This window comes from Petromyzon marinus, chromosome 17 (assembly GCF_048934315.1).
Source record: "Petromyzon marinus isolate PM22_M1 ecotype Great Lakes invasive population chromosome 17, UKy_Petmar_22M1.pri1.0, whole genome shotgun sequence".
Taxonomy (NCBI): Eukaryota; Metazoa; Chordata; class Hyperoartia; order Petromyzontiformes; family Petromyzontidae; genus Petromyzon; species Petromyzon marinus.
This window is the reverse complement of record NC_133683.1, coordinates 11,139,413-11,153,182: the sequence shown is the minus strand read 5'-3', so window position 1 is coordinate 11,153,182 and position 13,770 is coordinate 11,139,413. Positions and strand designations below refer to the sequence as shown.

Below are 13,770 nucleotides of genomic sequence, written 5' to 3'. Positions count from 1 at the left end.
CAAATTATCTGCATCAATTACACTTGCACCTAAGAACTTCCGTGTTTGTTGGCCGAAACATACTCGGTTTGAGATTTTGTCCCTGTTTCAAATATAAATGGCCGTGTGCGTGACTGATCCAAGTTTTACAAAACGGACAAAACACACCATATGTGGTGGCATCGTATGAACATTTTTTGTTAATATTCCGTATCTCTTAACACCTTGGCACATGCGGAATGGTCGTGATAACTTATTGTGCGCATATTCCATGGTAAAGTCACGTCAAGTAGTTTTTAGTTATTTTATTTTCTTTGAAACTATCTACGTGACTTTACCGAAAGACCCAAAGAATATGAATTCCTGCAGTCACGATAGCTTTAAGTCAATATTTATCGTGCGAAGTAACGGGTGGAGGCCCCATGGTGTAGATAGAGCCTCGGCGTATGTAATCGCCACCCCCTGGCAGGTTGGTGTTATCGCTTCTCGGCCTTTTGGCTAAGATCAAGTGTAGTAGCTGTTCTTATCAGTTTAATATCTGATACGTACCACATTGTGGTACCTTATATTAAATTGATTTTTGGGACAGGGAGATGGAATAGGGGCTTGCTCCGTCCACTCCGCGCATCAACCCGGTATTGCAGTTTCTCCGGGAATGGTGCACCTCCCTGCTGGGGGAGGGACATCATCAAACAAAAGTAGAGTGTGGTGGGTTTTGGTAGCTCTGGGGCATTTGCAAACCCCATTGCCGCTGGTTGTCCGTAATTGGGTGCGTTCTCTCCTGCTCACCAGTTGCCTCCATCTTCTCATTTCTGACCAGGAGAGCAGTCATATTTCAGAAATTTAAAATCTATCAAACATATTTCAGAGATATCCAGTAGGGGTGGGTCAGGAAGTAATATGTCATATGCACATGCACTAATATACAAACAGTTTGTTTTATCCTGTACTGCTCTGTTTGTTACGTCTTCATAATGCAGTATTGCGCATTATTCCGTAAATTACCTATCTTAGTCTATCCTGCTTCATGTGCTATGTCGAAAGGCCATTGCCTGAATTTTTACTATACTTTCTTTAATTGGCAGTGTTATTAACGAACGAGATTTTTTCGATAGTTTTTTTCATTCGTATGTATTGGTCGAAGAATTTTCATCATTTATTTTGCATTTTCATATTCAAATTATCTGCATCAATTACACTTGCACCTAAGAACTTCCGTGTTTGTTGGCCGAAACATACTCGGTTTGAGATTTTGTCCCTGTTTCAAATATAAATGGCCGTGTGCGTGACTGATCCAAGTTTTACAAAACGGACAAAACACACCATATGTGGTGGCATCGTATGAACATTTTTTGTTAATATTCCGTATCTCTTAACACCTTGGCACATGCGGAATGGTCGTGATAACTTATTGTGCGCATATTCCATGGTAAAGTCACGTCAAGTAGTTTTTAGTTATTTTATTTTCTTTGAAACTATCTACGTGACTTTACCGAAAGACCCAAAGAATATGAATTCCTGCAGTCACGATAGCTTTAAGTCAATATTTATCGTGCGAAGTAACGGGTGGAGGCCCCATGGTGTAGATAGAGCCTCGGCGTATGTAATCGCCACCCCCTGGCAGGTTGGTGTTATCGCTTCTCGGCCTTTTGGCTAAGATCAAGTGTAGTATCTGTTCTTATCAGTTTAATATCTGATACGTACCACATTGTGGTACCTTATATTAAATTGATTTTTGGGACAGGGAGATGGAATAGGGGCTTGCTCCGTCCACTCCGCGCATCAACCCGGTATTGCAGTTTCTCCGGGAATGGTGCACCTCCCTGCTGGGGGAGGGACATCATCAAACAAAAGTAGAGTGTGGTGGGTTTTGGTAGCTCTGGTGCATTTGCAAACCCCATTGCCGCTGGGTGTCCGTAATTGGGTCCGTTCTCTCCTGCTCACCAGTCCCCTCCATCTTCTCATTTCTGACCAGGAGAGCAGTCAAATTTCAGAAATTTAAAATCTATCAAACATATTTCAGAGATATCCAGTAGGGGTGGGTCAGGAAGTAATATGTCATATGCACATGCACTAATATACAAACAGTTTGTTTTATCCTGTACTGCTCTGTTTGTTACGTCTGCATAAAGCAGTATTGCGCATTATTCCGTAATTTACCTATCTTAGTCTATCCTGCTTCATGTGCTATGTCGAAAGGCCATTGCCTGAATTTTTACTATACTTTCTTTAATTGGCAGTGTTATTAACGAACGAGATTTTTTCGATAGTTTTTTTCATTCGTATGTATTGGTCGAAGAATTTTCATCATTTATTTTGCATTTTCATATTCAAATTATCTGCATCAATTACACTTGCACCTAAGAACTTCCGTGTTTGTTGGCCGAAACATACTCGGGTTGAGATTTTGTCCCTGTTTCAAATATAAATGGCCGTATCCAAGTTTTACAAAACGGACAAAACACACCATATGTGGTGGCATCGTATGAACATTTTTTGTTAATATTCCGTATCTCTTAACACCTTGGCACATGCGGAATGGTCGTGATAACTTATTGTGCGCATTTTCCATGGTAAAGTCACGTCAAGTAGTTTTTAGTTATTTTATTTTCTTTGAAACTATCTACGTGACTTTACCGAAAGACCCAAAGAATATGAATTCCTGCAGTCACGATAGCTTTAAGTCAATATTTATCGTGCGAAGTAACGGGTGGAGGCCCCATGGTGTAGATAGAGCCTCGGCGTATGTAATCGCCACCCCCTGGCAGGTTGGTGTTATCGCTTCTCGGCCTTTTGGCTAAGATCAAGTGTAGTAGCTGTTCTTATCAGTTTAATATCAGATACGTACCACATTGTGGTACCTTATATTAAATTGATTTTTGGGACAGGGAGATGGAATAGGGGCTTGCTCCGTCCACTCCGCGCATCAACCCGGTATTGCAGTTTCTCCGGGAATGGTGCACCTCCCTGCTGGGGGAGGGACATCATCAAACAAAAGTAGAGTGTGGTGGGTTTTGGTAGCTCTGGTGCATTTGCAAACCCCATTGCCGCTGGGTGTCCGTAATTGGGTCCGTTCTCTCCTGCTCACCAGTCGCCTCCATCTTCTCATTTCTGACCAGGAGAGCAGTCAAATTTCAGAAATTTAAAATCTATCAAACATATTTCAGAGATATCCAGTAGGGGTGGGTCAGGAAGTAATATGTCATATGCACATGCACTAATATACAAACAGTTTGTTTTATCCTGTACTGCTCTGTTTGTTACGTCTGCATAAAGCAGTATTGCGCATTATTCCGCAATTTACCTATCTTAGTCTATCCTGCTTCATGTGCTATGTCGAAAGGCCATTGCCTAAATTTTTACTATACTTTCTTTAATTGTCAGTGTTATTAACGAACGATATTTTTTCGATAGTTTTTTTCATTCGTATGTATTGGTCGAAGAATTTTCATCATTTATTTTGCATTTTCATATTCAAATTATCTGCATCAATTACACTTGCACCTAAGAACTTCCGTGTTTGTTGGCCGAAACATACTCGGTTGAGATTTTGTCCCTGTTTCAAATATAAATGGCCGTGTGCGTGACTGATCCAAGTTTTACAAAACGGACAAAACACACCATATGTGGTGGCATCGTATGAACATTTTTTGTTAATATTCCGTATCTCTTAACACCTTGGCACATGCGGAATGGTCGTGATAACTTATTGTGCGCATATTCCATGGTAAAGTCACGTCAAGTAGTTTTTAGTTATTTTATTTTCTTTGAAACTATCTACGTGACTTTACCGAAAGACCCAAAGAATATGAATTCCTGCAGTCACGATAGCTTTAAGTCAATATTTATCGTGCGAAGTACCGGGTGGAGGCCCCATGGTGTAGAGAGAGTCTCGGCGTATGTAATCGCCACCCCCTGGCAGGTTGGTGTTATCGCTTCTCGGCCTTTTGGCTAAGATTAAGTGTAGTATCTGTTCTTATCAGTTTAATATCTGATACGTACCACATTGTGGTACCTTATATTAAATTGATTTTTGGGACAGGGAGATGGAATAGGGGCTTGCTCCGTCCACTCCGCGCATCAACCCGGTATTGCAGTTTCTCCGGGAATGGTGCACCTCCCTGCTGCGGGAGGGACATCATCAAACAAAAGTAGAGTGTGGTGGGTTTTGGTAGCTCTGGTGCATTTGCAAACCCCATTGCCGCTGGGTGTCCGTAATTGGGTTGCGTTCTCTCCTGCTCACCAGTCGCCTACATCTTCTCATTTCTGACCAGGAGAGCAGTCAAATTTCAGAAATTAAAAATCTATCAAACATTTTTCAGAGATATCCAGTAGGGGTGGGTCAGGAAGTAATATGTCATATGCACATGCACTTATATACAAACAGTTTGTTTTATCCTGTACTGCTCTGTTTGTTACGTCTGCATAATGCAGTATTGCGCATTATTCCGTAATTTGCCTATCTTAGTCTATCCTGCTTCATGTGCTATGTCGAAAGGCCATTGCCTGAAATTTTACTATACTTTCTTTAATTGGCAGTGTTATTAACGAACGAGATTTTTTCGATAGTTTTTTTCATTCGTATGTATTGGTCGAAGAATTGTTATCATTTATTTTGCATTTTCATATTCAAATTATCGGAATCAATTACACTTGCACCTAAGAACTTCCGTGTTTGTTGGCCGAAACATACTCGGTTTGAGATTTTGTCCCTGTTTCAAATATAAATGGCCGTATCCAAGTGTTACAAAACGGACAAAACACACCATATGTGGTGGCATCGTATGGAATTTTTTTGTTAATATTCCGTATCTCTTAACACCATGGTATATGCGGAATGGTCGTGATACCTTATTGTGCGCATATTCTTTGGTAAAGTCACGTAAAGTAGTTTTTAGTTATTTTTTTTATTTTAAACTAACTACGTGACTTTACCGAAACACCCAAAGAATATGAATTCCTGCAGGCACGATAGCTTTAAGTCAATATTTATTGTGCGAAGTAACGGGTGGAGGCCCCATGGTGTAGATAGAGTCTCGGCGTATGTAATCGCCACCCCCTGGCAGGTTGGTGTTATCGCTTCTCGGCCTTTTGGCTAAGATCAAGTGTAGTATCTGTTCTTATCAGTTTAATATCTGATACGTACCACATTGTGGTACTTTATATTAAATTGATTTTTGGGACAGGGAGATGGAATAGGGGCTTGCTCCGTCCACTCCGCGCATCAACCCGGTATTGCAGTTTCTCCGGGAATGGTGCACCTCCCTGCTGGGGGAGGGACATCATCAAACAAAAGTAGAGTGTGTTGGGTTTTGGTAGCTCTGGTGCATTTGCAAACCCCATTGCCGCTGGTTGTCCGTAATTGGGTTGCGTTCTCTCCTGCTCACCAGTCGCCTCCATCTTCTCATTTCTGACCAGGAGAGCTGTCAAATTTCAGAAATTTAAAATCTATCAAACATTTTTCAGAGATATCCAGTAGGGGTGGGTCAGGAAGTAATATGTCATATGCACATGCACTTATATACAAACAGTTTGTTTTATCCTGTACTGCTCTGTTTGTTACGTCTGCATAATGCAGTATTGCGCATTATTCCGTAATTTGCCTATCTTAGTCTATCCTGCTTCATGTGCTATGTCGAAAGGCCATTGCCTGAAATTTTACTATACTTTCTTTAATTGGCAGTGTTATTAACGAACGAGATTTTTTCGATAGTTTTTTTCATTCGTATGTATTGGTCGAAGAATTTTTATCATTTATTTTGCATTTTCATATTCAAATTATCGGAATCAATTACACTTGCACCTAAGAACTTCCGTGTTTGTTGGCCGAAACATACTCGGTTTGAGATTTTGTCCCTGTTTAAAATATAAATGGCCGTATCCAAGTGTTACAAAACGGACAAAACACACCATATGTGGTGGCATCGTATGGAATTTTTTTGTTAATATTCCGTATCTCTTAACACCATGGTATATGCGGAATGGTCGTGATAACTTATTGTGCGCATATTCTTTGGTAAAGTCACGTAAAGTAGTTTTTAGTTATTTTTTTTATTTTAAACTAACTACGTGACTTTACCGAAACACCCAAAGAATATGAATTCCTGCAGGCACGATAGCTTTAAGTCAATATTTATCGTGCGAAGTAACGGGTGGAGGCCCCATGGTGTAGATAGAGTCTCGGCGTATGTAATCGCCACCCCCTGGCAGGTTGGTGTTATCGCTTCTCGGCCTTTTGGCTAAGATCAAGTGTAGTATCTGTTCTTATCAGTTTAATATCTGATACGTACCACATTGTGGTACCTTATATTAAATTGATTTTTGGGACAGGGAGATGGAATAGGGGCTTGCTCCGTCCACTCCGCGCATCAACCCGGTATTGCAGTTTCTCCGGGAATGGTGCACCTCCCTGCTGGGGGAGGGACATCATCAAACAAAAGTAGAGTGTGTTGGGTTTTGGTAGCTCTGGTGCATTTGCAAACCCCATTGCCGCTGGTTGTCCGTAATTGGGTTGCGTTCTCTCCTGCTCACCAGTCGCCTCCATCTTCTCATTTCTGACCAGGAGAGCTGTCAAATTTCAGAAATTTAAAATCTATCAAACATTTTTCAGAGATATCCAGTAGGGGTGGGTCAGGAAGTAATATGTCATATGCACATGCACTTATATACAAACAGTTTGTTTTATCCTGTACTGCTCTGTTTGTTACGTCTGCATAATGCAGTATTGCGCATTATTCCGTAATTTGCCTATCTTAGTCTATCCTGCTTCATGTGCTATGTCGAAAGGCCATTGCCTGAAATTTTACTATACTTTCTTTAATTGGCAGTGTTATTAACGAACGAGATTTTTTCGATAGTTTTTTTCATTCGTATGTATTGGTCGAAGAATTTTTATCATTTATTTTGCATTTTCATATTCAAATTATCGGAATCAATTACACTTGCACCTAAGAACTTCCGTGTTTGTTGGCCGAAACATACTCGGTTTGAGATTTTGTCCCTGTTTAAAATATAAATGGCCGTATCCAAGTGTTACAAAACGGACAAAACACACCATATGTGGTGGCATCGTATGGAATTTTTTTGTTAATATTCCGTATCTCTTAACACCATGGTATATGCGGAATGGTCGTGATAACTTATTGTGCGCATATTCTTTGGTAAAGTCACGTAAAGTAGTTTTTAGTTATTTTTTTTATTTTAAACTAACTACGTGACTTTACCGAAACACCCAAAGAATATGAATTCCTGCAGGCACGATAGCTTTAAGTCAATATTTATCGTGCGAAGTAACGGGTGGAGGCCCCATGGTGTAGATAGAGTCTCGGCGTATGTAATCGCCACCCCCTGGCAGGTTGGTGTTATCGCTTCTCGGCCTTTTGGCTAAGATCAAGTGTAGTATCTGTTCTTATCAGTTTAATATCTGATACGTACCACATTGTGGTACCTTATATTAAATTGATTTTTGGGACAGGGAGATGGAATAGGGGCTTGCTCCGTCCACTCCGCGCATCAACCCGGTATTGCAGTTTCTCCGGGAATGGTGCACCTCCCTGCTGGGGGAGGGACATCATCAAACAAAAGTAGAGTGTGTTGGGTTTTGGTAGCTCTGGTGCATTTGCAAACCCCATTGCCGCTGGTTGTCCGTAATTGGGTTGCGTTCTCTCCTGCTCACCAGTCGCCTCCATCTTCTCATTTCTGACCAGGAGAGCTGTCAAATTTCAGAAATTTAAAATCTATCAAACATTTTTCAGAGATATCCAGTAGGGGTGGGTCAGGAAGTAATATGTCATATGCACATGCACTTATATACAAACAGTTTGTTTTATCCTGTACTGCTCTGTTTGTTACGTCTGCATAATGCAGTATTGCGCATTATTCCGTAATTTGCCTATCTTAGTCTATCCTGCTTCATGTGCTATGTCGAAAGGCCATTGCCTGAAATTTTACAATACTTTCTTTAATTGGCAGTGTTATTAACGAACGAGATTTTTTCGATAGTTTTTTTCATTCGTATGTATTGGTCGAAGAATTGTTATCATTTATTTTGCATTTTCATATTCAAATTATCGGAATCAATTACACTTGCACCTAAGAACTTCCGTGTTTGTTGGCCGAAACATACTCGGTTTGAGATTTTGTCCCTGTTTCAAATATAAATGGCCGTATCCAAGTGTTACAAAACGGACAAAACACACCATATGTGGTGGCATCGTATGGAATTTTTTTGTTAATATTCCGTATCTCTTAACACCATGGTATATGCGGAATGGTCGTGATACCTTATTGTGCGCATATTCTTTGGTAAAGTCACGTAAAGTAGTTTTTAGTTATTTTTTTTATTTTAAACTAACTACGTGACTTTACCGAAACACCCAAAGAATATGAATTCCTGCAGGCACGATAGCTTTAAGTCAATATTTATTGTGCGAAGTAACGGGTGGAGGCCCCATGGTGTAGATAGAGTCTCGGCGTATGTAATCGCCACCCCCTGGCAGGTTGGTGTTATCGCTTCTCGGCCTTTTGGCTAAGATCAAGTGTAGTATCTGTTCTTATCAGTTTAATATCTGATACGTACCACATTGTGGTACTTTATATTAAATTGATTTTTGGGACAGGGAGATGGAATAGGGGCTTGCTCCGTCCACTCCGCGCATCAACCCGGTATTGCAGTTTCTCCGGGAATGGTGCACCTCCCTGCTGGGGGAGGGACATCATCAAACAAAAGTAGAGTGTGTTGGGTTTTGGTAGCTCTGGTGCATTTGCAAACCCCATTGCCGCTGGTTGTCCGTAATTGGGTTGCGTTCTCTCCTGCTCACCAGTCGCCTCCATCTTCTCATTTCTGACCAGGAGAGCTGTCAAATTTCAGAAATTTAAAATCTATCAAACATTTTTCAGAGATATCCAGTAGGGGTGGGTCAGGAAGTAATATGTCATATGCACATGCACTTATATACAAACAGTTTGTTTTATCCTGTACTGCTCTGTTTGTTACGTCTGCATAATGCAGTATTGCGCATTATTCCGTAATTTGCCTATCTTAGTCTATCCTGCTTCATGTGCTATGTCGAAAGGCCATTGCCTGAAATTTTACTATACTTTCTTTAATTGGCAGTGTTATTAACGAACGAGATTTTTTCGATAGTTTTTTTCATTCGTATGTATTGGTCGAAGAATTTTTATCATTTATTTTGCATTTTCATATTCAAATTATCGGAATCAATTACACTTGCACCTAAGAACTTCCGTGTTTGTTGGCCGAAACATACTCGGTTTGAGATTTTGTCCCTGTTTAAAATATAAATGGCCGTATCCAAGTGTTACAAAACGGACAAAACACACCATATGTGGTGGCATCGTATGGAATTTTTTTGTTAATATTCCGTATCTCTTAACACCATGGTATATGCGGAATGGTCGTGATAACTTATTGTGCGCATATTCTTTGGTAAAGTCACGTAAAGTAGTTTTTAGTTATTTTTTTTATTTTAAACTAACTACGTGACTTTACCGAAACACCCAAAGAATATGAATTCCTGCAGGCACGATAGCTTTAAGTCAATATTTATCGTGCGAAGTAACGGGTGGAGGCCCCATGGTGTAGATAGAGTCTCGGCGTATGTAATCGCCACCCCCTGGCAGGTTGGTGTTATCGCTTCTCGGCCTTTTGGCTAAGATCAAGTGTAGTATCTGTTCTTATCAGTTTAATATCTGATACGTACCACATTGTGGTACCTTATATTAAATTGATTTTTGGGACAGGGAGATGGAATAGGGGCTTGCTCCGTCCACTCCGCGCATCAACCCGGTATTGCAGTTTCTCCGGGAATGGTGCACCTCCCTGCTGGGGGAGGGACATCATCAAACAAAAGTAGAGTGTGTTGGGTTTTGGTAGCTCTGGTGCATTTGCAAACCCCATTGCCGCTGGTTGTCCGTAATTGGGTTGCGTTCTCTCCTGCTCACCAGTCGCCTCCATCTTCTCATTTCTGACCAGGAGAGCTGTCAAATTTCAGAAATTTAAAATCTATCAAACATTTTTCAGAGATATCCAGTAGGGGTGGGTCAGGAAGTAATATGTCATATGCACATGCACTTATATACAAACAGTTTGTTTTATCCTGTACTGCTCTGTTTGTTACGTCTGCATAATGCAGTATTGCGCATTATTCCGTAATTTGCCTATCTTAGTCTATCCTGCTTCATGTGCTATGTCGAAAGGCCATTGCCTGAAATTTTACTATACTTTCTTTAATTGGCAGTGTTATTAACGAACGAGATTTTTTCGATAGTTTTTTTCATTCGTATGTATTGGTCGAAGAATTTTTATCATTTATTTTGCATTTTCATATTCAAATTATCGGAATCAATTACACTTGCACCTAAGAACTTCCGTGTTTGTTGGCCGAAACATACTCGGTTTGAGATTTTGTCCCTGTTTAAAATATAAATGGCCGTATCCAAGTGTTACAAAACGGACAAAACACACCATATGTGGTGGCATCGTATGGAATTTTTTTGTTAATATTCCGTATCTCTTAACACCATGGTATATGCGGAATGGTCGTGATAACTTATTGTGCGCATATTCTTTGGTAAAGTCACGTAAAGTAGTTTTTAGTTATTTTTTTTATTTTCTTTGAAACCAACTACGTGACTTTACCGAAACAGCCAAAGAATATGAATTCCTGCAGGCACGATAGCTTTAAGTCAATATTTATCGTGCGAAGTAACGGGTGGAGGCCCCATGGTGTAGATAGAGTCTCGGCGTATGTAATCGCCACCCCCTGGCAGGTTGGTATTATCGCTTCTCGGCCTTTTGGCTAAGATCAAGTGTAGTATCTGTTCTTATCAGTTTAATATCTGATACGTACCACATTGTGGTACCTTATATTAAATTGATTTTTGGGACAGGGAGATGGAATAGGGGCTTGCTCCGTCCACTCCGCGCATCAACCCGGTATTGCAGTTTCTCCGGGAATGGTGCACCTCCCTGCTGGGGGAGGGACATCATCAAACAAAAGTAGAGTGTGTTGGGTTTTGGTAGCTCTGGTGCATTTGCAAACCCCATTGCCGCTGGTTGTCTGTAATTGGGTTGCGTTCTCTCCTGCTCACCAGTCGCCTCCATCTTCTCATTTCTGACCAGGAGAGCAGTCAAATTTCAGAAATTAAAAATCTATCAAACATTTTTCAGAGATATCCAGTAGGGGTGGGTCAGGAAGTAATATGTCATATGCACATGCACTTATATACAAACAGTTTGTTTTATCCTGTACTGCTCTGTTTGTTACGTCTGCATAATGCAGTATTGCGCATTATTCCGTAATTTGCCTATCTTAGTCTATCCTGCTTCATGTGCTATGTCGAAAGGCCATTGCCTGAAATTTTACTATACTTTCTTTAATTGGCAGTGTTATTAACGAACGAGATTTTTTCGATAGTTTTTTTCATGCGTATGTATTGGTCGAAGAATTTTTATCATTTATTTTGCATTTTCATATTCAAATTATCGGAATTAATTAAACTTGCACCTAAGAACTTTGTTGGCCGAAACATACTCGGTTTGAGATTTTGTCCCTGTTTCAAATATAAATGGCCGTATCCAAGTGTTACAAAACGGACAAAACACACCATATGTGGTGGCATCGTATGGAATTTTTTTGTTAATATTCCGTATCTCTTAACACCATGGTATATGCGGAATGGTCGTGATAACTTATTGTGCGCATATTCTTTGGTAAAGTCACGTGAAGTAGTTTTTAGTTATTTTTTTTATTTTCTTTGAAACTAACTACGTGACTTTACCGAAACACCCAAAGAATATGAATTCCTGCAGGCACGATAGCTTTAAGTCAATATTTATCGTGCGAAGTAACGGGTGGAGGCCCCATGGTGTAGATAGAGTCTCGGCGTATGTAATCGCCACCCCCTGGCAGGTTGGTGTTATCGCTTCTCGGCCTTTTGGCTAAGATCAAGTGTAGTATCTGTTCTTATCAGTTTAATATCTGATACGTACCACAGTGGTACCTTATATAAAATTGATTTTTGGGACAGGGAGATGGAATAGGGGCTTGCTCCGTCCACTCCGCGCATCAACCCGGTATTGCAGTTTCTCCGGGAATGGTGCACCTCCCTGCTGGGGGAGGGACATCATCAAACAAAAGTAGAGTGTGTTGGGTTTTGGTAGCTCTGGTGCATTTGCAAACCCCATTGCCGCTGGTTGTCTGTAATTGGGTTGCGTTCTCTCCTGCTCACCAGTCGCCTCCATCTTCTCATTTCTGACCAGGAGAGCAGTCAAATTTCAGAAATTAAAAATCTATCAAACATTTTTCAGAGATATCCAGTAGGGGTGGGTCAGGAAGTAATATGTCATATGCACATGCACTTATATACAAACAGTTTGTTTTATCCTGTACTGCTCTGTTTGTTACGTCTGCATAATGCAGTATTGCGCATTATTCCGTAATTTAACTATCTTAGTCTATCCTGCTTCATGTGTGCTATGTCGAAAGGCCATTGCCTGAAATTTTACTATACTTTCTTTAATTGGCAGTGTTATTAACGAACGAGATTTTTTCGATAGTTTTTTTCATTCGTATGTATTGGTCGAAGAATTGTTATCATTTATTTTGCATTTTCATATTCAAATTATCGGAATCAATTACACTTGCACCTAAGAACTTCCGTGTTTGTTGGCCGAAACATACTCGGTTTGAAATTTTGTCCCTGTTTCAAATATAAATGGCCGTATCCAAGTGTTACAAAACGGACAAAACACACCATATGTGGTGGCATCGTATGAACATTTTTTGTTAATATTCCGTATCTCTTAACACCTTGGCACATGCGGAATGGTCGTAATAACTTATTGTGCGCATATTCCATGGTAAAGTCACGTCAAGTAGTTTTTAGTTATTTTATTTTCTTTGAAACTATCTACGTGACTTTACCGAAAGACCCAAAGAATATGAATTCCTGCAGTCACGATAGCTTTAAGTCAATATTTATCGTGCGAAGTAACGGGTGGAGGCCCCATGGTGTAGATAGAGCCTCGGCGTATGTAATCGCCACCCCCTGGCAGGTTGGTGTTATCGCTTCTCGGCCTTTTGGCTAAGATCAAGTGTAGTATCTGTTCTTATCAGTTTAATATCTGATACGTACCACATTGTGGTACCTTATATTAAATAGATTTTTGGGACAGGGAGATGGAATAGGGGCTTGCTCCGTCCACTCCGCGCATCAACCCGGTATTGCAGTTTCTCCGGGAATGGTGCACCTCCCTGCTGGGGGAGGGACATCATCAAACAAAAGTAGAGTGTGTTGGGTTTTGGTAGCTCTGGTGCATTTGCAAACCCCATTGCCGCTGGTTGTCCGTAATTGGGTTGCGTTCTCTCCTGCTCACCAGTCGCCTCCATCTTCTCATTTCTGACCAGGAGAGCAGAAATTAAAAATCTATCAAACATATTTCAGAGATATCCAGTAGGGGTGGGTCAGGAAGTAATATGTCATATGCACATGCACTAATATACAAACAGTTTGTTTTATCCTGTACTGCTCTGTTTGTTACGTCTTCATAATGCAGTATTGCGCATTATTCCGTAATTTACCTATCTTAGTCTATCCTGCTTCATGTGCTATGTCGAAAGGCCATTGCCTGAATTTTTACTATACTTTCTTTAATTGGCAGTGTTATTAACGAACGAGATTTTTTCGATAGTTTTTTTCATTCGTATGTATTGGTCGAAGAATTTTTATCATTTATTTTGCATTTTCATATTCAAATTATCTGCATCA

At 40.4% G+C, this 13,770-nt stretch overlaps 12 non-coding genes across 12 annotated transcripts; all 12 read left to right on the top strand.

The window, feature by feature from the left end:
- Positions 1-457: 457 nt before the first annotated feature.
- Positions 458-648, top strand: LOC142924979 (U2 spliceosomal RNA). Its single transcript, XR_012942081.1, has one exon. It is a non-coding gene; the product is annotated as a U2 spliceosomal RNA (small nuclear RNA).
- Positions 649-1,612: 964 nt separating this feature from the next.
- On the top strand, positions 1,613-1,803 carry LOC142924902 (U2 spliceosomal RNA). Its single transcript, XR_012942004.1, has one exon. It is a non-coding gene; the product is annotated as a U2 spliceosomal RNA (small nuclear RNA).
- Positions 1,804-2,756: 953 nt separating this feature from the next.
- LOC142925023 (U2 spliceosomal RNA) lies at positions 2,757-2,947 on the top strand. The gene has a single exon (XR_012942125.1). It is a non-coding gene; the product is annotated as a U2 spliceosomal RNA (small nuclear RNA).
- A 963-nt stretch (positions 2,948-3,910) lies between these two features.
- LOC142924984 (U2 spliceosomal RNA) lies at positions 3,911-4,101 on the top strand. The gene has a single exon (XR_012942086.1). It is a non-coding gene; the product is annotated as a U2 spliceosomal RNA (small nuclear RNA).
- A 953-nt stretch (positions 4,102-5,054) lies between these two features.
- On the top strand, positions 5,055-5,245 carry LOC142925037 (U2 spliceosomal RNA). The gene has a single exon (XR_012942136.1). It is a non-coding gene; the product is annotated as a U2 spliceosomal RNA (small nuclear RNA).
- Positions 5,246-6,198: 953 nt separating this feature from the next.
- Positions 6,199-6,389, top strand: LOC142924901 (U2 spliceosomal RNA). The gene has a single exon (XR_012942003.1). It is a non-coding gene; the product is annotated as a U2 spliceosomal RNA (small nuclear RNA).
- A 953-nt stretch (positions 6,390-7,342) lies between these two features.
- LOC142924900 (U2 spliceosomal RNA) lies at positions 7,343-7,533 on the top strand. The gene has a single exon (XR_012942002.1). It is a non-coding gene; the product is annotated as a U2 spliceosomal RNA (small nuclear RNA).
- A 953-nt stretch (positions 7,534-8,486) lies between these two features.
- On the top strand, positions 8,487-8,677 carry LOC142925036 (U2 spliceosomal RNA). Its single transcript, XR_012942135.1, has one exon. It is a non-coding gene; the product is annotated as a U2 spliceosomal RNA (small nuclear RNA).
- Positions 8,678-9,630: 953 nt separating this feature from the next.
- Positions 9,631-9,821, top strand: LOC142924899 (U2 spliceosomal RNA). Its single transcript, XR_012942001.1, has one exon. It is a non-coding gene; the product is annotated as a U2 spliceosomal RNA (small nuclear RNA).
- A 958-nt stretch (positions 9,822-10,779) lies between these two features.
- Positions 10,780-10,970, top strand: LOC142924898 (U2 spliceosomal RNA). Its single transcript, XR_012942000.1, has one exon. It is a non-coding gene; the product is annotated as a U2 spliceosomal RNA (small nuclear RNA).
- A 951-nt stretch (positions 10,971-11,921) lies between these two features.
- Positions 11,922-12,110, top strand: LOC142925016 (U2 spliceosomal RNA). The gene has a single exon (XR_012942118.1). It is a non-coding gene; the product is annotated as a U2 spliceosomal RNA (small nuclear RNA).
- Positions 12,111-13,066: 956 nt separating this feature from the next.
- LOC142924952 (U2 spliceosomal RNA) lies at positions 13,067-13,257 on the top strand. Its single transcript, XR_012942055.1, has one exon. It is a non-coding gene; the product is annotated as a U2 spliceosomal RNA (small nuclear RNA).
- Positions 13,258-13,770: the final 513 nt, after the last annotated feature.